The sequence below is a fragment of the Phoxinus phoxinus genome (assembly GCF_949152265.1).
Source record: "Phoxinus phoxinus genome assembly, chromosome: 17".
NCBI lineage: Eukaryota > Metazoa > Chordata > Actinopteri > Cypriniformes > Leuciscidae > Phoxinus > Phoxinus phoxinus.
Window position 1 is genome coordinate 19,349,468 of NC_136892.1, and position 23,580 is coordinate 19,373,047.

Here is a 23,580-nt window from a genome sequence, read left to right on the forward strand (position 1 = left end):
CTGTGAAATGCTTGAAGTCTGAGAATCCCACAACACTCAAAGACTAGAAACATTTGATCTGACGTCAAGATCAATGCCTGCCTCTATACATGATGTTAAATTGCACATGGCATTGGAGTAATCTAGTTGCAAAATATTAGCTATTTGAACTTTAAAAAGTCTTTAGCTGCACTGACATGCGTTTCCATATATATCTGATCTATTAATCTTTCTATAATCTTAACAGAATTTATTTTCACTATCAGTTTGTATCTGCAAAGCTTATGTAGGCAGTTGTATATAGGCCGTAGGTTTTGTAAATAAAGCCATCAGAGGAGAAAGTACAATGAGCAATAATGCCCACAATTTCGGTCTAAAAAGATTTAAAAAGGTCTCCCTGAGCAATATGTATAATAATACCTGAGAGTAAATAAACATCTCAATATGAAGCATTTGAGAGAGATTCTCTCCTAATGTCAGACATGCATTTCAGGCCCTTAAATAAAATATAGGAAATGTCTATTAATCAAAGAATCCTGAAAAAACGTCTATGATGGTTTCCACCAAATTATTAAGCGTCATATTAAACAGTTTTCCACACTGATGATAAAAAATGTTTCTTGAGCACCAAATCAGCATATTAGAATGATTTCTGTAGGATCATGTGACACTGAAGTCTGGAGTAATCACAGCAATAAATTATATTTTAAAATACATTAAAATAGAAAACATTACATGAATTACATTAAATTGTAAAATTTCAGAATATTGTTGTTTTTACTGTATTTTGATCAAATAAATACAGCCTTGGTGTGTATTTGTGTTTAACACTCAAAAGACAATCAATCACTTGTCGCCATCTAGTGGCGTAATTGTTTTCCAAGGTTTGCCATCACATGAATAAATTACGTTTAAAACTTTTTTAAAATCAGTTAAATACATTTGTAATAATGTTTCACAAATATTAATGTTTTCACTGTATTTTTGATCAACTAAATGCAGCTTTAGTATTAAATGCATGTAAAAAAAAAAAGTAGGCCTAATTGTTTTCCCAGTTTCGCCTGACCCAAAAACCCTCACCCTGAGAAATATTCACTTTTACCAGCGAAGATAAGTATAATTTCACGTGCCCCTCATGAATGGCCATATTACGATACTAATACGAATAATACATTTGCAACAACCTTTAAACCATTTAGCATTCGCCACATTAAATTAAGACCATTTTTGACGTTCAATTCCTGATTTAAATAGTTCTTTCATTTTTTAAAGCATTGAAGCAAGTCACTGTTCACTGCCATTATATGGACGAATGCGAGCAGGACATTAAAAACATTGTGGTCTGATAAGACTGTGAGTAAATAATGGCTATCCCTTTAAAAACATCAAGATAGTAACACAACGTTTGTCACTAGAGGGAGCTTTACACCGTGTTATTATAAGTCAGTGTTCATTAGAATGATCTTGAAACAAAAATAAAATATTTCAGGGTAAAAACTTACATTCAGTTTCTCTTGAACTTACAAATTCTAAATATTTGTTCCATGTGTGCGTTTATTTCGAATTGCAATGTATGCTTCGGTCCTGCACAGTTACTCAAATAAGGCCTTCAAGAAATAAAGAAACATCACAGCCACTTGAAGTAGATTTAGTATGCGACAGTCACGGTTGTGTTGAATTAATGACGATGAATGCACTCAGTGAGGTGTTGATGCACACATGCAAACGTTATGGTAAATCTGCGCATGTTAACTGTTTTTTAGCTTGACAAAAAAAAAAAAAAAAAAAAAACTTTTCCAGACAACCGTGACATTAAGACTACAACAACAAGTTATTTTTGCAGTTTCACCAAAACCTTCAACAGCCAGCTATAAGCAGAAGTCACGACAGCGATGTTCAATATATTAGGGACATCCAATTGATTAGTTTTACAACTTTAGGTTAGAACTCCTTACCTGGGCAGTTGCTAAGGCCAATAAACTGCTGTCGTAGTGACTTTGTTAGAGAAGCTAGTATTGACACTTTTCTGGGAGGCAGTGGTGCTTCTCAATTCTTATTTTGTGCATCCTCGTGTCTCAGCTCCACCCCCTGTAAGATGCGAGGGAAGAAAAGGAGGACGGAGGAATCGAAGGAAAGCTTATTTGTGGGATATTCTTGATCACTCGAGCGTCACCTTACTGCGTCACCAGCTGCGCTCAAATTATCTGCTCTTAAAGTTTGGTACGTGTATTAATAAAGCTATGCCCTGTTGATATATATGTGTGTGTGATATATTTATTTAAACTGCAAAGGTAAAGCGTAAATACAAATTATCGTGACATATTTGTGAAGGGAGAGGATCATTTATACGTGCGTCAGGGAGGGAAGCATTTTAAATCCAGGACACATTCTCATTCTCTCTCTCACCACCACCACCATATTCTTTTATAATTCAATAGATCTTATTTTGATTGACAAATCAAGTCTTTGCTTCCTTAGAGCCAGTGTTGTAACATATGGAGGCTTGTCTAATTTTGTTAGGAAGATGTTAAAAATCCAGTAGCACCTCAATGCAGTACATAAGATCCAAGGGGCGGAGTTGGATCTAGATCCGAGGGGCGGAGTTGGATTTCCTCCCACTGCATTCTGATTGGTCGACAGGTTCCTAGCGTTTCTTCTCACAGTTTCGCGTTTAAAGTCTGTGTAGAGAGAATGGTGTCGTCTTAGCGGTCCCTAATTTAATAACAAATGATCGTTGCGACGGAAGCGAATCAACTTTAGCTGGAAAATAATTTTATTAAAGAACCGCTATAAAGCCAAAACCATCTCCATTTCCTTAAATTATAAGTTTATCTCTGTAAAGCTGCTTTGAAACAACACTGTTAAAAACGCTATATAAATTAAGATGATTTGACTTTTGACAGAAAAACAAACTTGCTGAAAACCAATCTTATTTAATTAAGTTAAAAAAGTTACAAACATTGTAGTTTGCTCATTGTGTGAATGTGATTTTTTTTTCATTTGGAAAAAGTGTTTAATTTTGATCCAAAACAAAAAGATTGATTAAAAATTCTTACATTTCATCTTCCCTGAAAAGCATGTCGTTCCTTGTTACATGCAAGAATAAATATCTCTCAAAAAGAAATGTATTCTTTGATTGGCTGATTTTTTACCCCTCTCAGTAGTCCACATGCACTTTGATTTCAAATATTAAATCAAATATTATAATATTAATAAGTAGGCGCGTCTACTTTTGAGTAATATTAAATCAAGTTTAAATTCAAATAGAAAATATGTGTGCTTTTCCACTGATTATGCAACTGTAAGTGACTAAATTATAGCAGCACTAATTTTAAACTTATAAATGACTTCACAAGGGAATCTGACTTAATTTACATAACACAAGAGCATCTCACTTACATAAATGCATGAACAATTCATTACCAGCACAATTAAATAGGAAAAGAACACGTTTATTAACACACTAGTAAAACAGACATTTTGAAAACAGTAGGGAAACTTTGAAGGCAAAACATAAGGAAAACCACATTGGGAGCCCACGCAGAAATGACACAAACATTACAGGGAAACCACCGGACATTCACAATTAACTATTCATCCTTTCAGGTCAGCACAGATCTGGCAGAACTCGCTGCAAAAGTCTGGGTGGGTGTCTTCACATATTATTTAAAAAAGTTCCCCCTTTCTTCCTCGACCTCCATATCCTGTGGGTTAGCAAAGAAAGCAAATATTTAAATGTTCATTATTTTTTAAATGTTTTAATTCATCATTGAAAGTAAAACACTCCATGGCAACAACTAACATGCATACCTGGAGTGTAGTGTTTGCCTAACCTGGCAAGTGGGTAGCGTGGCTAACCTGGCTAACTAGATAGCTACCTGACTGACAACACCACATGTTAGCTTACCCTAGCTATAAACATATGAACATACCAACAGTATTATCCAAAGCTAATTAGTTTAGCTAAATAGATAGGCCACCTATACACGTGCGTGCTAACGTTAACGCTACAAACGACCTAACTTACCATTAATGGATGCCAGTTTAGCGGACTAGTTAAACATGTCTTGGTGTTATCAAAAAGTATGGACACTGTCAAAACTTTTACATATATTTAAGTGTGATCATTACTTAAAGACGCACACTAAATTATTAATCTATCTCGACTATATTAGTAATCAAAATGTAGACTTACATTGATGAGAGCAAACAATGGTGATCACCGATATGCTGGTTCATCTGGTGGTGGGGCGTGGGGGCGAAGTATATATAGTGGGTTTCATGTTCTGCAGTGAGGACCTTCTCGTTAAATCAGCTGGGTTGAACATTCAGTCCTTCCATCGGTTCACTCTTTTGTTATTTTTGAGGTTATTCTGGGTGGGGACTTAATAGATTCTCTGTTGGGGGTAAGCAGTTCTAAACTGTGTGACCATTGATTATATGGCCTACAGTTATTGAGTTTTGGTTTTTAAAGTCACCTTGTGCCCAGTACACCTCAGAAGATAGGGATCCAGGGGGTTTACAATCTAGTCCTAAGTACGCGATATGATATGACTACTTCAGATGTGACCAGACATGATCTGCTCACCAATACGATATGAAGAGCGAAACAATTTTCTTGAAGACGATTAACAATTATTTGAGCAGTGGAGGATCGGCCACAACATTTATACTCGGTGAATGGGGCCAACAGAGGGTTTTCACTACACGTCATCAATCCGGAAGTCCATTTTGGAGGCACTGAACGTAAACAATGCCACTGAACTGACTCGAAAATTTGGCTGATTATTGCTGCTGAAAAATTGTCGAGTTTTGGTCTGTACTAATCGGTCGCATCGGGGACACCCAGGCAGGCAGCAAGATGGATGCCCAAAAGAAATGTATCCTGTGGAGGGGCCAGCAGAAAAAAAGCCATATTTTGCATCCCAGCCTGTTGTCCCTCACCCTTCACATCCGGCTTCTCCTCCCACCCAAAGCTCCAATTCCCAGCCAGCCACAGTGCACGGTGAGTTTTGAGATCTATTTATTCCTGGGGTTATTCTATGCATGTTCTAATTTATTTATGAATAAGATTGTCAATGTTCTGCCCTTTAGAGTCAACAGATAAAGATCTGCTGGCTTCAGCCATGGCGGTGGAGCCACAGGGTGAGTCCCGTGTGGTGAAAAACAGGCTCCGCTGTAGGGATGCAACAATCCACTTTTTTTCAGAATCGATCCTATACCAAAAATTCTGAGTATCGACCGATACCAGCGCAGTTTTTTTTTTTAAGCAAGTAGAATTTTTATAACTCTGTGTGTTGAACTGATAATCACTATTTTGTGTGTTAAACACAATCTACTTAATACAGACAACTTCATTGTAAAGAAAAACAACAGCAACAAAAAGATCATAATCTATGACAGAAATGCTATTCTAAACTATTAGTGGATAATTGAGCAGTAAAATTTAGAAAAATCACGAGTGCACAGTAATTTGTATAAAATCTGAACATTTAGTGGGGAACAAATAAGAGACAATAAGTGTAACTAAATCTGGTAAAACGTTACACATTGCTCTTTGTATTGTTGTAAAATAGGCTACATTCATGAAAAACAAGATGACAAAAATCAAAAAGATAAATTATTTTAGCCTATATAATAGCCTACTATAAAATTGAGACATGTTTTAAATGTATAGCACAGCTGTTTAATGAGGCAGCAACATATGATAGATAGGACAGAACAAGAAAGGCTATTAATAATCGTTCATTGCGTATTATATGATATGAAAGGCTCCAATACAGTGAGGCACAACGCGCTTATGCGCATCCCGAGCGCATAATGATGCGCTTGAAGCAACACGGCGTCACAGCGCTTCGAGTCCGCATTGAAAAGTTCAATGCACAAAGAAAAGACATATTGATGCGTAGTGTATTATACAGTATCTATCTATGCAATCGTTTGAGCCTTTTCTTTTAACAGTTTTAAATTTCAGTTACTGTGCGCGTGAAGAACAATTATAGCTAGTGCTCTGACTCTACATAGTGTTCTGATCTAACACCCGGTACAAAGTACACTGGTTAAGTTACAGCAATAAAGTCCAGCAAGATAAAGTTGTGTTATGCGAAACTACAGATCAAGTATAATAATAGTAAGTTAACATTAAATCATCTTGGAGAGAGTTTCATCGTATTGACCGTCGTAACCGAATGCGACGCGCTGAATGAAGAATGATTGACAGCCGCAGCAGAGGGAAAAGTTTACTTCATCTTGAATTTAATGACTTGTATTTTAATTTCTATCTCACATTATACCAATGGCTTCAGAACACTTATAATATAGGTAGTGCACGAGAACTTTATGGTGCTTTATAATGTTTTTGTGCCAATTTTGTGGGGCTTAACAATAACACAGAATACCCACAATATCGGATTTGGATCGGCCTCGTCTGACCGATACCCGATCCGGCAAAAATGGCAGTATCGGAACCGATACTGAGTATCGGATCGGTGCATCCCTACGATATGTGATCACAAATAAATGTACTAACATACTGTGTAACCATAACCATCTTCAAACTGACAATTTATTTAAATTTATTTATTATTACAAAATTAAAATGATGTTTTTCACAGTAGGCCTACTGCCACCAACCTCCAATCTCCAATGCCAGTTCACCTCGCTGCAGCAGAAGGCCGCTCAAAGGCTGGTGTCAGCAGATTTTGGAGTATGGTTTTCACACCAGAAGTGTACTCTTATTTAGTTTAAATCAGTAGATTTATTTTTTTATATTTTTTTTTCCAGGTTGTTCCGGCTGCTGTGTTTGTTGATGCCCTACAGATGTGGTCCTACAAGCTGATCTGCAGCTCGCCAAACTACAGACGGGCCGTTCAGCGACTGACATCTTGGGGCTCTACAAGACAGTGAGGCGGGTGCTGAATTTACATGGCCGGTACTTTCTGGCAACAGAATACCTGGAGTGTCAGCGCTGCCATAAGAAGCTGGCCTTTGAAATCCTGGACCTGCTGGATCCGGCTCACTGAATGATGTTCCCAGCTATCCTCACTTACCGGTGAGTCATGAGAATTTTTTTCCCGGTAGCACTTTACAAAAATGTTCATTAGTTAATATTAGTTAGCAACAGTTAACTGCACTTATACAGCATTTGTTAATGTTAATTTCAACATTTACTAATATTTTATTAATCTTGTTAAAGGGTAACTAAACCCTGAACCAATGCTGCCCTCTTCAGGTTAAACTGAATCTCCTGAAGTAGGGGTTCTCTGTGACGTAGTGAACTCTGTGACGGTACTCTGCCACGCCCTTGGTGTGAGCTCACCACGCCCTTGGCTGCCCCTGGTATAAAAGCATCTGGTTCCGTCAAAACCACTGTAGTGTAGCTAGTCAGGAGTTGGAATTACGAGTATTGAAAACGACCAAGGTAGCGTATATTAGCATCTAGTTAGCATAGCATTTATATAGTTATTTATTTTGTGTAGCCTAGGTAGTTAATTTGTTAGAGTACAGTGGTTAGGCTGGTACGTAGGTGTAGTGTTGCTGGTTGCAACAGCACTGCTGTACTGCATAACTTTCCACCAGACTTGGAAATTAGGCGCCAGTGGTTGCATGCACTTGTGTGCCAAACGCTGCTCTTCCTGCATGGACTCCACCACCGCCGGTGCGTTTTGCTGGATATTCTTTTTCACATAGCAGCAAGATATACTTAACGTAGGTTAATAATCCACTCAGATACTGGCCCCATTCTCTTTTGCGCGGCTGCTTCTTAGCATCGTCGGATGCCGATCACGATGCGGGAGTTAATGCAATGCGATACCGCAGTTTGAGCTAGCGGCTCGAATTGATATGGCTCTGTGTCCACAGACAATTCCTCCACTTCAGGTGAAGGTGGGGGAGAAAAGTCCTCGACTTCAAATGACTGCTCTGTTGCAAAGCTACTTGCGTATCTCCAGGCACTCTCCATCTTAGCGAGTCTGACAGCAGCAGTCAATCACTCCGTCACTGTGGGTCTCGGTGCGCGCAACTGCGGGTCCTTAATTGCACCTGCCTATGTATTTTGCCTATAATAAGAAAAAAAGGTTACACTTTAAGTACAGAAATGTTAAACCGTTAGCTAGGCTGTAATTGTTACAAAATAACGTAAATTACTTTAACATATAATTTTTGTGACACTGTTAAAATGAATGGTAATGTAATATGTAAAAAAAAAAACATTACCTTGTAGTTCTTTTACAAGACACTGTCTGGTACTCGAGGTTCTATTTAGAATGTGTGAACGACCCCCCATTGAGCCTTTCTTGACCTTTTGAAAGGTGTCAGGCTCAGAACAATAACATTCCTACACTGTGCCTGACAGTCGAGGTTCTATTCGGGATGTGTGAACGGCCACCCATTGATCCTAGCTTGACCTTTGATTTGTGTCAGACTCAAAACAAGTTACACTTGACTTGTGTGAAGTTTAGACGCTTCTTGTATTTGATATTAATTCATTCTTTTACATTGATTTATAGTTTAAATATCTTACCTGACACTTTCACCGATTGACCTCAAACAGCTGACTCCTTGCCCGTCCCTTCAGTACTGGGCAGTTCCCCACCAGCCTCTGTATGGCCTGGTAGTCTTGTAGAATGGCAGCCCAGCGGATCAATGAAACACCCCACTTCACCTTCCCTGCTGGATGAATGGAGCAGAGCTCCAGACATACTGCCTTTACAATTCTACTAATATTAGGCCATTCCACAGAACCCAACCCCATGCCCTAGCACACACCTGTAAAATAAAATGGGGAATTATAAAGCATATAGTCATTTATATTATTAAAGCTCTGTGTATGCAAATGTTTAACTTACCGCTTCAGGCTCTCCTTTCCATGACAAGTGGAGGTTTTGGAGTGAGTGGCCTTGAACATGCCTTGCAAGAGTCTCTCCTTGTGTCTCCTCGGATAGGAAACCCCCTTTTTGTCACTGTCCGGCAGTCTGTCCCACAGCCGAACAATGTCAGTGGCTTCCCTATCTGGGACACAAAGCTTTCCTGAGCTCGACAAGGTACCTGGCCAGCTCCACCACTCGATCAAAACCCGGTGTCCCGTCTGGTCCTATGCACACCTAACAAGAAGCAGTTAGTATGGATGAAAAAGTCCACCTTATGATGGCATGGCAAGGGATGCATGCATACGTCTTCTTGGGGCTCAGGTGGCAGGTCCTGGGAGGACTGAGAGGGTGACGCTGAATGCCTAGACAAGCGTATAGATTCCTTGGTGGATACTAAAGAAAGAGGGGAGATAAGAGGGGAGATGGTGTGGTCCTGCTCCACTGCCTCATCCCCCAAGTCGTCTGGGATTCTATCTGGGTCCCACCCAAAGTTCTCCCTGAACTCCCAGGACTGTTGCGACCACGGGTACTCCACCCTGATGAGCTCGCCTGACAAAAGAAAATTAAATGGAAAACAAGGTTTTAAAGCAGCCTGTGCATTACAAAGAAAACAACGAAGCGTGGCATTATAGACACATACCCGTGTACTGTCCAGGCTTTGAACAAGACAAGACGACGCTGACTGAACTCATTGAGACTGTGCTGGAGCGAGGCACTGTAGCAGCGCAGGGACGACGGGGCCTCATCCAGGACAGCAGCACGGTCCTCGTTCCACCGCTCCAAACCCTCAAGCAGATAAGCCTGGAAATTTTCCAGGTTAGCACTCGTTCCTGATAATAATAAAAAAAGGAAACATTAACACTAATTATAATTATATAAAACATTTTTAATTACAAAATACATGAAACAGACCATCACCAACACCAACACTGCTGTGCTGCACTGCTGTCACTGGGTCAAGCTGACATTCCTACTACCTTGAGGCTATCGGAGCGAGAGGACGCTGGCGCATTTTGGCTGCCGCATCTCCCTCCGGGAAAATCAAATGAAAACTTCTTATTGAATCAAAACTGCCTCAGCACTTACCTGGACCTTTTTCGCCTGCACGTCTTTGCTACCGAGGGACCCGACCTAGTTTGGTTCGGCTGCGTTTGGGACTACAGACATAGTTGGCATAGTTGGCAACGCCGCTGGATCGATCGGGTTAAGGGTTAGGGTTAGAGTTAGGGTTAAAACTCCACTAACAACTTCATGGTTCTCCGGTATTTAGCTAAACAACTACACCAGCTAAACCGCTATCAATCGGCTACTCCGGAGCTCACCGCTGAAATAAAAACCTTCGGACTACTTCCTCACTGCTTCTCTTCCGCTTCCCGGCATCTAAACAGCAACGCACAACTTCATCGGAGCCAACGTCACGTGAACCATTTCAACCTCCGGTCAGTTCCCATTTCCGCTTCATCCCTTTCAAAACAAGAGTCTCTCAAGCTTGGACTATTGAACACAAGATCCCTTAACAATAAAAGCACCATTCTCAACGAATTCATCCTGGACTCATAATTAGACTTAATCTGTTTAACTGAAACCTGGCAAATACCCCATGACTATTTTTCCCTCAACCAAGCCACCCCCACTGGATTCTCATACATGGACCAACCTCGTCCTGAAAGCAGGGGCGTTGGTATTGCTGCCATCCACAGACAAGCTCTTAAGCTTCGCCCTCTCCACACCCCATCTGTTCCCTCGTTTGAACGCCTCTCATTTAAACTCTTTGGCCCCACTCCTCTGACTATTTCAACAATTTATCGCCCTCCTAAACCCAATCCTTCCTTCCTGTCAGACTTCTCAGAATTTATAACTCAACTCTGCACAACCTCATCAACCATATTACTCGTAGGCGACTTCAATATCCACATTGACTCTTCCACCTCCAAATCCACCACGGATTTCTTGGACATCATACACAGTTTTAATTTCATACAACATGTCAATTTCCCCACCCACACCCGTGGACACACTTTTGGATTTGGTCTGCTCTACTGGACTTAATATTGGCACTCTCTCACACACAGATCTGGTAATATCTGATCATCTCGCCATAACATTTCACATCAACCTCCCCAGCCCTCATTCCAAGCAGACACGCCCCATATCTTACCAAAATCTAAAGTCCCCCTGTCTCACCTCCCTCTCCTCCCATATCGCAAACACAATTTCCATACCCAGCATCCCTGAAAATTCAACCACCGCCGACCTAGTAGTTCACTACAATTGTACGCTCACATCAAGCCTCAATACTCTCGCAACAGTTAAAACTGCAACAGATACATTCTCCCGCTCTGCTCCCTGGTTCACCCCTGAACTGCACAAACTCAAAAAAGAACGCAGACAACTGGAACGCCTACATAAGAAAACTGGACTCACTGTACACATACAAGCCTACAAGGACCACAGCCATCATTATAAATCAGCGCTCACATCAGCCCGCACAGCTTATTATTCTGGTATCATTCACTCTGGATCCTCCAACCCCCGGACCCTGTTTGCCACAGTAAATAAACAACTCAAACCCATTGACAATAGCACTCATTTATTCACCAAGGACAAATGCAATAATTTCATCGACTTCGTTAAATACAAAATTGACAGTATTCAGCAAGAACTCTCAGACCCTCAACCTGATTCATCCCTTCCATTTCATATCACTCTCCCCTCACTATCAGTCATTACAGAAACCGATCTCACTAACCATTTCAAAAAAATCCACCTCACAACCTGTCCACTGGACCCCATTCCATCTGCACTGGTCAAGCACTGCCTCCCCAGCCTCAGCCCACTCATCATGGACATCATCATCTCCTCTCTTACCTCTGAAACAGTTCCCTCTTCCCTCAAAGTTGCCACCATCACACCAATACTTAAAAAACCTGGCCTGGATCCTGACAACCCCAACAACTTCCGCCCCATCTCCAACCTACCTTTCCTGTCTAAAATCCTGGGACGCTCGGTCGCCTCTCCACTAAAACATCACCTCCTCTCCAATCAGCTTTACGAAACCTTTCAGTCTGGATTCCGCACTCATCACTCTACTGAAACTGCACTACTCAAAGTAACAAATGACCTCCTGCTCGCCTCTGACTCTGGTTCCCTCTCCATTCTCCTCCTACTTGACCTCTCTGCCGCCTTTGACACCATTGACCATTCCATCTGTCTACAACGCCTACAACATCTTGGCATCTCTGGCTCAGCTCTCTCCTGGTTTACCTCCTACCTCACCAACAGATCTCCGTTCACATCCATCAACAACTGTACATCTCACACCCTATCTTTCAATCACGGAGTCCCTCAAGTGCTAGGTCCCCTTCTGTTTTTCTTGTACATGTTTCCCCTTGGACTTATCATTCATAATCACAGACTAAAATTCCACAGTTACGCAGATGACACACAACTGTACCTCAGCACCAGATCCATCACTCCTGCCACAGTACTAACCATCACAAACTGCCTCTCTGCAATAAAATCGTGGATGAACGCCAGCTTCCTTAAACTCAACTGCAACAAATCGGAAATCATCGTCATTGGTCCCAAATCACTCCTCCCAAGACTTCACTCTATCCGTCGATGGCTTCCGTCCATCTTTTGGAACTCACTCCCCATCCACATCAGAAACTAAGACTCACTGACCACCTACAAAAAACTGCTAAAAACTCACTTGTTTCAGCTCGCTTACAATCTATAATAGCACTCTCATTTTTGTTTGTTTGTTTCATTTGTAAAGCGTCTTTGAGCTCCTTGGAAAGCGCTATATAAGACCTATGTATTATTATTATTATTATCACAAAAAAAAACTGCACACCAGTGTGGTCCTGGATGCAGGGAAGATGGCGTCCATCCTCTCCTAGTCCACAATTCATAATTAATGATAAAGTTAGGTATTTTATTACATGTGATTCTGACATGTCACCACATGCACTGCGCTCCTCTCCTCCCTGGTAAACGCGTCCTCCAGCTGAGCGGTTGCCATCACGTGTTTATGTGTTTTAGGGGGATGTGGCTTTGGAAGGAGCCCAGAAGGGAGGGGGTGGGAGTGAATGGAATAAGCTGTGTTTATTGCAGCCCTGAGAGGACTACAAACACTCAATTTTTATACACTCTTTTTCAGAGTACTTACATTTTAATTATGTATTGGTATATAAAGACAGTTTAAACAAATTTGGGAAAAAGTTTTTTTTAGAAATACCCTGCCTTTAACTTACATTATTACCATTACATCCTAGTTAACGGTGTAACATGTTAGGAGTTAATTGCACCTGCAATAAGAATATTTTTTTCATGACTCACCGGTAAGTGAGGATGGCTGGGAACATCCTGCGGTGAGCCGGATCCAGCTGGTCCAGGATGTCATAGGACCACGCAGCCAGCTTCTTGTGGCAGCGCTGACACTCCAGGTACTCTGTTACCAGAAAATACCAGCCGTGCTAGACTGGGTGGTGTCTTCTAACTTACGCTCCCGTTGATGGACGGCCAGCACTGTGATGTGATTTTAATGATTATTGCAGTAAGCTCCACTCTCCACTAGTAGGTGCTACGGGCTTGGGTATTGTTGTTGTTAGATACCGGATGGCCACGGTTGTTAGCGTTTGGCAAGTTCTGTTAATAAAACTATTGAGGACTATTTCCAGCTTGGTGTGAATTCATGACATGGTGTCAGAAGTCGGATCTTTCGCCCGGTGAACAAGATTGAAGCAACGAGATGGCTAAGTTTCAGTCTCCTGAATCGTTTGACTTCACCCAGCCTTCGGCGTGGCTGATCTGGAGACAGCGTTTTTCTCGCTTTCGGATAGCAACTAAGCTAAACCAAGAAGACGATGATATACAAGTGAATACGCTGTTATACGCAATGGGGAAAGACTCAGAACCTATTTTTAGCACCTTTACATTTCCAGATGATGTGCAGCACTATTATGAAGAGGTTTTGAAAAAGTTTGATGAACATTTTGTGCCAAGGCGGAATACGATACATGAACGTGCCTGTTTCCATAGACGCTCACAGCTCCATGGAGAGAGCGTGGAGGCGTTTGTCAGAGAGCTTTATAAGCTTGCAGAGCACTGTAATTTTGGAACGACTAAAGACGAACAGATAAGGGATCGCATTGTCATCGGCATCGCAGATGGAGAAGTGTCGCAAAAGTTACAACTCGAACCGGACTTGACATTAGAGAAGGCAATCAGTATTGCGCGTCAGTCGGAGCTTATTAAAGCACAAAACGCCAGCGCCAGAGCAACAAATGTTGAAGTGGGTGCCGTTAATGCACGTAAGTACAAGCAGTCTAGGCAGTACGATAAAAGGTATGGCAAAAACAAAGATGAACAATACAAGAATGTGACACATCAAGCAAAGAAAATGTGCACAAGATGTGGGAGACAGCATGATTACGGTGCATGTCCAGCTACAGGTAAACGCTGCCGCAAATGCAATAAAATGGGACATTTTGAAGCACTGTGTAAAACTAAGAATGTGAATGCAATTAAAACTACTGGCGGTGACAGTGATGAGGGCAGTGCATGGTTTCTCGGGGCTGTTGCTGATGGCAGTGAAAATTATGAAGATAAATGGTATGAAGATCTACAAATCAATGGCACGACTGTTACGTTCCGGATCGATACAGGTGCGGATGTTACAGTGATTCCTGAGGAAACATATTCCTCCCTGCAACAGCGCCCTCTCCTGGTGATGACAAAATCAACCTTCACAAGCCCTGGTGGAAAGCTAGAGTGTAAAGGCATGTTTATGACACACTGTGAAAAACATGGAGAGACTTTCCCATTTTGGATTTATGTTATGTCAGGCTCTTTCACAACAAACTTACTTGGACGGAAAACTGCAATCAAAATGGGATTGGTTCGCAGAGTAAATGGACTCGAGTCATATGAGGATGTATTTGGGAACATTGGACTGTTAAATTGTGAGCCAGTCAAAATAGAGCTTAGGCCGGAGACCAAGCCATACAGCATTGTAACGCCACGACGCATCCCATTTCCAATCCTACCTCAAGTGGAGGAGGAATTGAAGCGAATGCAGTCTCTTGGCATCATAGAAGAAGTAAAGGAAGCTACAGACTGGTGTGCTCCTATGGTGCCAGTGATTAAAAGGAACAAGAAACCTTGGATCTGTGTGGATCTTACCAAGCTGAATAAAGCTGTGAAAAGAGAAAGGTTCATTATTCCCACGCTTGAGGATATTGCACCAAAACTGTCAGGCGCAACAGTGTTCTCCACAGTGGACGCATCAAGTGGGTTTTGGCAGATCCCACTTGATGAGAGCAGCATGAAACTTACAACCTTTATTACTCCCGTGGGCCGCTTCTGTTTCCGTCGCCTTCCTTTCGGATTACATCGGCACCGGAAATATTTCAGCAGAAAATGAGCTCACTTCTGAGGGGTCACACCGGCACTGAAGTTGTCATGGATGACATTCTGATCTTTGGCAAGGACCAGGAAGACCACGACCAAAACCTACAAGCTGTGATGAAAACAATTAAAGCTTCAGGACTTAAACTAAACAAAGACAAATGTCAATTCAGAAAACATGAGATTCATTATTTTGGACACATCATTGGGAAAAATGGCATCAAACCGGACACTGAGAAAGTCAGAGCCATTGCGGAACTTCCCAGCCCAAAGAACATAACGGAACTGCGTCAAAGGCTTGGAATGATAAACTACTTGGGAAAATTCCTTCCTGATCTCTCCACTGTCATGCACCCTATAAACAGCCTATTGAAGAGCGACACAGTGTGGACATGGGGAGAAGCACAAGAGGACGCCTTCAAAACGGTAAAAGGTTTGCTTACCTCAGCATCCGTACTGGCATATTATGATGCAACAAAGCCAACAGTGGTAAGTGCAGACGCAAGTAGTTATGGCCTAGGGGGCGCACTCTACCAAGAACACAGTGACGGACTCCGACCAGTCGCCTTTTGTTCAAGGACACTGACAGAGACGGAGCGTAGGTACTCCCAGATAGAAAAGGAATGCCGTGCCAGTGTGTGGGCATGCGAGCGCTTTGGGAGGTACTTACAAGGTAGGGACAGGTTTGTGCTTGAGACTGACCACAAACCTCTGGTTCCACTTATCAACAGCTACGACCTGAATAAAGCACCCGTTAGGTGTCAGAGGTTATTGATGCGTCTAATGAAGTTTAATGCAGAAGCTGTTCACGTACCAGGGAAACAGCTTGTTGTTGCTGACACCCTGTCTCGCAACCCCCTGGAGGGTGGTACGGAGTCAGACACAGAGCAGGACGTCAAAGCTTATGTTCAGGCAGTGATTGGAACTAGACCAATCACCAAAGACAGACTTAAAGGACAAGTTCGGTATTTTACACTTAAAGCCCTGTTTACAGATCGTATCTGATGAAATAGAACGGTTAAGATTAAAATTTGGACACATGCTCCTATCCCGAGAATTTTAGTTTTATTTAGCGTTTGTGGACCTATTTTGCCAAACGCGTCACACCCAGATTCTTCCGTTGAGAGCTTGAATAATAGACACCAGTTGGTGGTGATAATGCACCTTTGCCGATTGCAAGCAAACCGCTGGCATTTCATTTAATACACAGAAGAAGCAGAAGAAGAAGCGGCGGAGGAATAACGTACCTCACACAGCACATTCAATACAATCAATGGAGTTGGACAAACACTACGATAAAACCTGTTGGAAAGCATCTTTTTCAGCGTTTTTTTTTGGGACCGTATCAGTGAACACCCCTGACCACTCGGTGAGTTTCACGTCTTTGTAAACGAAAGTTTAATGTGTTTTAGGAAGGAATCTGCCAGTGCACATAGACAACCATTGTGTGGGGGGGGGGGGGCTAAATAAAACTAAAATTCTCGGGACAGGAGCATGTGTCCAAATTTTAAGCTTAACCGTTATATTTCATCAGATACGATCTGTAATCAGGGCTTTAAGTGTAAAATACCGAACTTGTCCTTTAATGCAATGAGAGAAGCTACAAGCAACGACAAAATTCTTCAATCGGTGATTCGTTATACAAGTACTGGCTGGCCTTCAAATTTGTCCCGCCTGCCACACAACCTGCTCAAGTATCACGCCGCTAGAGCTCACCTGTCTGAAGTCAATGGACTCTTGCTGCATGATGACCGCATTGTTGTTCCTCTTTCAATGCAAAAGACTGTGCTGTCACAAATACATGCAGGTCATCAGGGACTCACGAAGTGCCGGAAAAGGGCTAACATTTCAGTGTGGTGGCCAGGTGTCGGGAGAGACATTGCCGAGCTTGTAAAAACATGTGAGTTTTGTATCAAGCATAAACCAGCTCAAAGAAAAGAGCCACTGATCACCACACCACTGCCAATAGGAGCTTGGCAGAAGATAGCCGCTGATTTATTTGAGCTTGAAGGAAAACAGTACTTGGTAGCAACAGACTATTATTCACGCTACATTGAGATTTCTCATTTACCTTCCACAAGCAGCAACCAAGTCATCACTCGCCTGAAGTGCATGTTCGCCAGGTGGGGGATCCCGTTTGAGCTAGTTACGGATAACGGCCCTCAGTTCGCTTCAGCAGAGTTTCGCCAGTTCAGTGAGGAGTATAACTTTGAGCATATAACGTCAAGCCCTCACTACCCTCAAGCGAATGGAGCTGCTGAGAGGAGCGTAGCCATTTCAAAGAGAATCCTTCGACAACCGGATCCACAACTAGCCTTGTTGAGTTACAGAGCCACAGCTATCACCGCAACAGGCCAGAGCCCAGCTCAACTGATGATCGGACGAGAAATCAGAACCACAGTTCCTGTGTTGCCACAGCAGCTGAACCCGACTGAAATTGACCATCAGGCGGTAAGACTTAAGGACCAGCAATCCAAAGCTGCCTACCGCTTCTTCTACAACAAGCGTCACTCAACCCGACCTCTGCCTACACTGCAGCCGGGCCAGAGGGTTAATGTCAAACTCGATGGGGAGAAGGGTTGGAAAACCCCAGCAAAAGTTATCGCGAAAGCTCAAGAGCCCAGGTCTTATCTAATTCAAACTGACCAAGGGACTGTTGCCCGCAGGAACAGGAGGCATTTGCAAGAAGTGCCCGAGCCAGCATCTGAAGGTGCTGGACAAGAGACTAATGATGACTGTGATTTTACCACTCAAGGTGACACAGACATCCCTCTCACTGCTTCTGGTTCACCTGTGTCCTGTGTTCCAACTATTTCCCCGAGTTCGGGCACCTCTCCAAAGAGAACCTTAGCCGGAAGAGCTATTAGACCACCCGCCAGGTTTAAGGACTATGTTTAAGATGAAAATGTCCTTTATTGGTCGTGTAGTGTGTTACAGTACTGGCTTCTTGTTCTGATATTATTATTATGGAAGTTACAGTGACAGTTAAATTGTTATATATATTTAAAAAAAAAAGTAAAGTATTTAGTTCAAGACATTAATCTGAATATATTGACATACTGCTAATTGGAATTTACTTAAGAGGGGAGATGTGATGTGATTTTAATGATTATTGCAGTAAGCTCCACTCTCCACTAGTAGGTGCTACGGGCTTGGGTATTGTTGTTGTTAGATACCGGATGGCCACGGTTGTTAGCGTTTGGCAAGTTCTGTTAATAAAACTATTGAGGACTATTTCCAGCTTGGTGTGAATTCATGACAAGCACCATGGATGCATATCCAATATCACTGGATAGCAGCCATTTTAAGCTTTTACCCCGGTACTGGCCGAACTGCAGGGCACTCTCAATCAGCACGAGCTGGTGACTTGTGTGTCAGCACAAGGAGATGACACATCGAGCTATAACCTCTTCCTTCACCCTTATAGCAGGCTATAAACGTCCCGGAGTGGGATTTCTACTGTAGACAGCAGCGAGGGCCACTGCCTCAGAAGAGGCCTTAAGGGTGAGCTAGTGACCAGTGGGCTTTCTTTGAAATTGAAATTCATTTTTTACAAGACACACACACACAAATGACAATCAAATAAAAACTGTCAAATGTTCTTTATATTGTAATCATTATGATAGAAACCTGTAATAATTGTTTTAGAAGGCTCATTGCTTAGGTCTAAATCAATACATGATGTTTGCTAACTGCATGATTTGAATTGTATTATCCTAGAACTGTACATTTTGGACATGGACATTATTATGACAGTCACCTCTGATAGCAGATAACTCTAAAGTATAATCTAGAAATTAGCATTTTCTGTAAAGCTGCTTTGAAACGATATATATATATATATATATAGTGAAAAGTGTTATACAAAAAAAAGTGAATTGAATTCTTTAATTCAATGGAAATAATAAAATAAGAGGCACATAGACAACCACACAACCTTGCAAAAATGAATCAGTTTTACTAAAGTAACTTAAAATAAAAATAACAGCACAACAACAGTACAGTAACCACAAACTTTCCATTGCTTTACTATAGTAATATATGGCATTAACATTTTTTTCAAAATATTAATTAGAGGCACAAAATCAGAATTGCGGGAAATCATCCATGGTTTTTAACAGAGTAACTAGAGCTCAAGAAAATCAACACCACAAAGCCATTGCATCAATCGTGATCATATTTCAAACATGACATTTGGAGTAAATGTGTATATGAAAAAAAATAATAGTAATGCAAACAGGAGTTCGCCCTTACCCTTACCTCTTACTTTATGCAAGTTAGCGTAGCCGCCTGAAAGCGCGGGTGTTAACCCGATCGATCCAGCGGCGTTGCCAACTATGCCAACTATGTCTGTAGTCCCAAACGCAGCCGAACCAAACTAGGTCGGGTCCCTCGGTAGCAAAGACGTGCAGGCGAAAAAGGTCCAGGTAAGTGCTGAGGCAGTTTTGATTCAATAAGAAGTTTTCATTTGATTTTCCCGGAGGGAGATGCGGCAGCCAAAATGCGCCAGCGTCCTCTCGCTCCGATAGCCTCAAGGTAGTAGGAATGTCAGCTTGACCCAGTGACAGCAGTGCAGCACAGCAGTGTTGGTGTTGGTGATGGTCTGTTTCATGTATTTTGTAATTAAAAATGTTTTATATAATTATAATTAGTGTTAATGTTTCCTTTTTTTATTATTATCAGGAACGAGTGCTAACCTGGAAAATTTCCAGGCTTATCTGCTTGAGGGTTTGGAGCGGTGGAACGAGGACCGTGCTGCTGTCCTGGATGAGGCCCCGTCGTCCCTGCGCTGCTACAGTGCCTCGCTCCAGCACAGTCTCAATGAGTTCAGTCAGCGTCGTCTTGTCTTGTTCAAAGCCTGGACAGTACACGGGTATGTGTCTATAATGCCACGCTTCGTTGTTTTCTTTGTAATGCACAGGCTGCTTTAAAACCTTGTTTTCCATTTAATTTTCTTTTGTCAGGCGAGCTCATCAGGGTGGAGTACCCGTGGTCGCAACAGTCCTGGGAGTTCAGGGAGAACTTTGGGTGGGACCCAGATAGAATCCCAGACGACTTGGGGGATGAGGCAGTGGAGCAGGACCACACCATCTCCCCTCTTATCTCCCCTCTTTCTTTAGTATCCACCAAGGAATCTATACGCTTGTCTAGGCATTCAGCGTCACCCTCTCAGTCCTCCCAGGACCTGCCACCTGAGCCCCAAGAAGACGTATGCATGCATCCCTTGCCATGCCATCATAAGGTGGACTTTTTCATCCATACTAACTGCTTCTTGTTAGGTGTGCATAGGACCAGACGGGACACCGGGTTTTGATCGAGTGGTGGAGCTGGCCAGGTACCTTGTCGAGCTCAGGAAAGCTTTGTGTCCCAGATAGGGAAGCCACTGACATTGTTCGGCTGTGGGACAGACTGCCGGACAGTGACAAAAAGGGGGTTTCCTATCCGAGGAGACACAAGGAGAGACTCTTGCAAGGCATGTTCAAGGCCACTCACTCCAAAACCTCCACTTGTCATGGAAAGGAGAGCCTGAAGCGGTAAGTTAACCTGTTAGCCTTCACCAGAGCGAGGACGCTCTGAAGCGTTTTTTTTTTAAAATAGTTCAAAGTTACTATCAGATTTAATGTTATTACCTTGACAAACTATACATCATTAAAAATATATAAGTCTCACGTTTCAGTATTTGACCACTATTGTATTCTGAGAAACTTATAGTGACAGTTATGTCTTAATTTGTGTCAGGATTTATGTAATGAAAAAATGAGTCGATACCTTTAATATGAATTATGAGCGTCAGCTGCTCCATTCAGAAAAAAACTCCGGTGCTGTTGTCTTGAGAACGCGTGACAAAACAACGTTCCTCAGGGCTTTTGGCTCAAAAATGTGCAGATTTGGAGAAATATTGATATATTATCATAGGTTTACATCATATTTCTATAGACAGGAATAATATTTATTGAATTTATATCCAAATGCGTCGATGTATACATAAAGAGCGCTGGATACTCTGATGTACTGTGTTTTCAATCCATACAGCAGACTGGAGGGCGCTCTATGCACAGTTTTTTCCAAATATGGGAGCACACGAAGAAGAACAATAACCTGTGACCTTCCAGGACGTCACTGACATAAACACAGCTGAGCCATTCCACTAAATGGGTGACATTTGCTTGTTGTAACTTTTTCAAAATTAAACTTTATTTTTTATATTTTTCAACACTGAATCTAATACTACATATGTTTAACTATTCAGAATGTGTATTGGTCAATCTCAGGCAACTTTATTTAATTTTTTACAAGGTTTCTTAGCAAAAGATGGACGCATGTTTTCTCAGTCCTGTTACCGAAACTCATGTGCCATTTAAAAAGCATGTTTAAAAGCATGTCAATTAATTCCTTTGTTTTCCCCACAAGAAAGTGTTTATTTTAAAGAAATTGTTGGTTATATGTTAAAAGAATTGATATTTGTGACAAAAAAGTCACTATATATTAAGGGAAGGTGTATTTTAACAAAAAACACGAAGCAATTTTTTCATTTTAAAGAAGACAGAAGCCTCAAGTTGATAATTTTTTGAATAATTTAATTTATTAAACAAATGTATAAATGATGGACCAAACAAAACTGATAAAAACAGTGGTTTAACACTATTTTTTTAGAAAAAGAAAACATAATAGTAACAGGACTGAACACTTGGTAACAGGACTGAACATTGGGTAACAGGAATGAGTGTCCATATGTGTGTGTATGAGAGAGAGTGTACATGACTGTGTGTGCATAAGATTTCTGTGTTGAAGTGATGTACTATGTGCTAGTAGTACTTCACAGTGAAGGAGGTGGAAAGAGAAAGAAGGAGAGAGAGAAGAAGAGAGAAGGAGGGAAGTTAAGAAAAAGCATTTTCTTTTAAAAAAAAATTCAAAAAAGGGAGAAAAGAGAGGGTTGCGGGTGTGTCTCGCTCCTTCCATTGCAATATGCCATAGGTGGGTGTTTCTGGCTCCTGCATAGTATGGGTTTTCTCCATCTTCTACAAAATATAAGAAAGACAAAGACAAAACGTTTAAGTCACTTCATGGTGGACTGGCTTCCTGGAAGTATGGTGTTCACATTGTAAAACTAATGCTAATGTCTACAATATAAGTAATTACAACCTTAAAACTCATAATTCAGGTGAAAAGTATTATATCAACTCATATTTACAGTATTAAATCAACAAAACAGAGGACTCTACTCACTCCTGTTACTTTAACTCACTCCTGTTATTTTTCATATAAGTAACAGGACTGAAAGTAACAGGATTGAGTTTTTAAGCAAAACATTATCAAATACATGGCATACGGCCACATAGCATACAGCTAATAGCATGAGGACACTGAGCAAATTCTAGTGACTGGCCAAAAGTGAATATTTTTAAAATAAACAAATAAAATCTAAGAAATAATTTAGGTAACAGGACAGTATGCTGAGATTAACCTTCTCAGTCATATTTACAATTTCATCAAGTATACAAAAATTAAAATGAGAGGACTTACTTTTGGTCTTCCCATTGCCTTCAGAAGATCCAGATGATGCAACTTCCTGTTGAAAATGTGTCTTTTGGAATATTCCAAGTTTTTCAGAGGGGGGGATGTGTTGGGGTAACAGGACTGAGTGAAAACCCGGGGACACGACTAAAATATGTATTCTATCTAAAATATTAGATAAAATATTTTTTTCTCATGAAAAAAATACATTCTAAAGCATAGATTGGATATAATGTCACAAAACAATGCAAACAAATTCAGATTTCTGAAGGATTTTAATCATTATATTTCATGGTAAAGTTTAGAGATAGAGAGTGGGGACATGCAGAAAATGCAATTTTTTTGTGTTCTATGTAGTTTTTATTTATGTTTTTAATTATACATTTTCAATTTGTAGTTAGCTTAATGTGCAGGACATTTTGCTTAATAATAAAATGTATTTTAGAGTTAATTATCATGCAATTTTATACATACAATGTCCTGGGGACAGAAATGTCACCCTTTCGGTGGAATGGCCCAGCTAACGTTAGCTTTCAGAGATCGCTATAACATGCAGATAAAGATGTTTGAAGACAATAAACATGATTGCAATGATATTTGATTTACCTGTGTTCTTCGAGCCATGTCAGGTATTTTTATAATAATAGATTATATGTATAATGTAATGCTAATCGGTATAGACTTTACAATAGTGCAGAATAATATCAAATCATATATTTTCTGTCTGATTTTCTTTTCTGAAGCCAAATAAGCTCATAGAAGATTATTTAAAACACTCGACTTGCGCTATAAAGTAAGTTTGGAGCAC

At 41.1% G+C, this 23,580-nt stretch overlaps 2 long non-coding RNA genes across 2 annotated transcripts; one reads left to right on the forward strand and one right to left on the reverse strand.

The window, feature by feature from the left end:
- Positions 1-6,912: 6,912 nt before the first annotated feature.
- On the reverse strand, positions 6,913-9,622 carry LOC306984937. The gene is made up of 3 exons (XR_013794692.1): positions 9,487-9,622; positions 8,826-9,395; positions 6,913-8,745 (listed from the first exon to the last, which is right to left on the reverse strand). It is a non-coding gene; the product is annotated as an uncharacterized lncRNA (long non-coding RNA).
- Positions 9,623-18,622: 9,000 nt separating this feature from the next.
- LOC306984311 lies at positions 18,623-20,778 on the forward strand. Its single transcript, XR_013794522.1, has 3 exons — positions 18,623-18,761; positions 19,941-20,130; positions 20,222-20,778. It is a non-coding gene; the product is annotated as an uncharacterized lncRNA (long non-coding RNA).
- Positions 20,779-23,580: the final 2,802 nt, after the last annotated feature.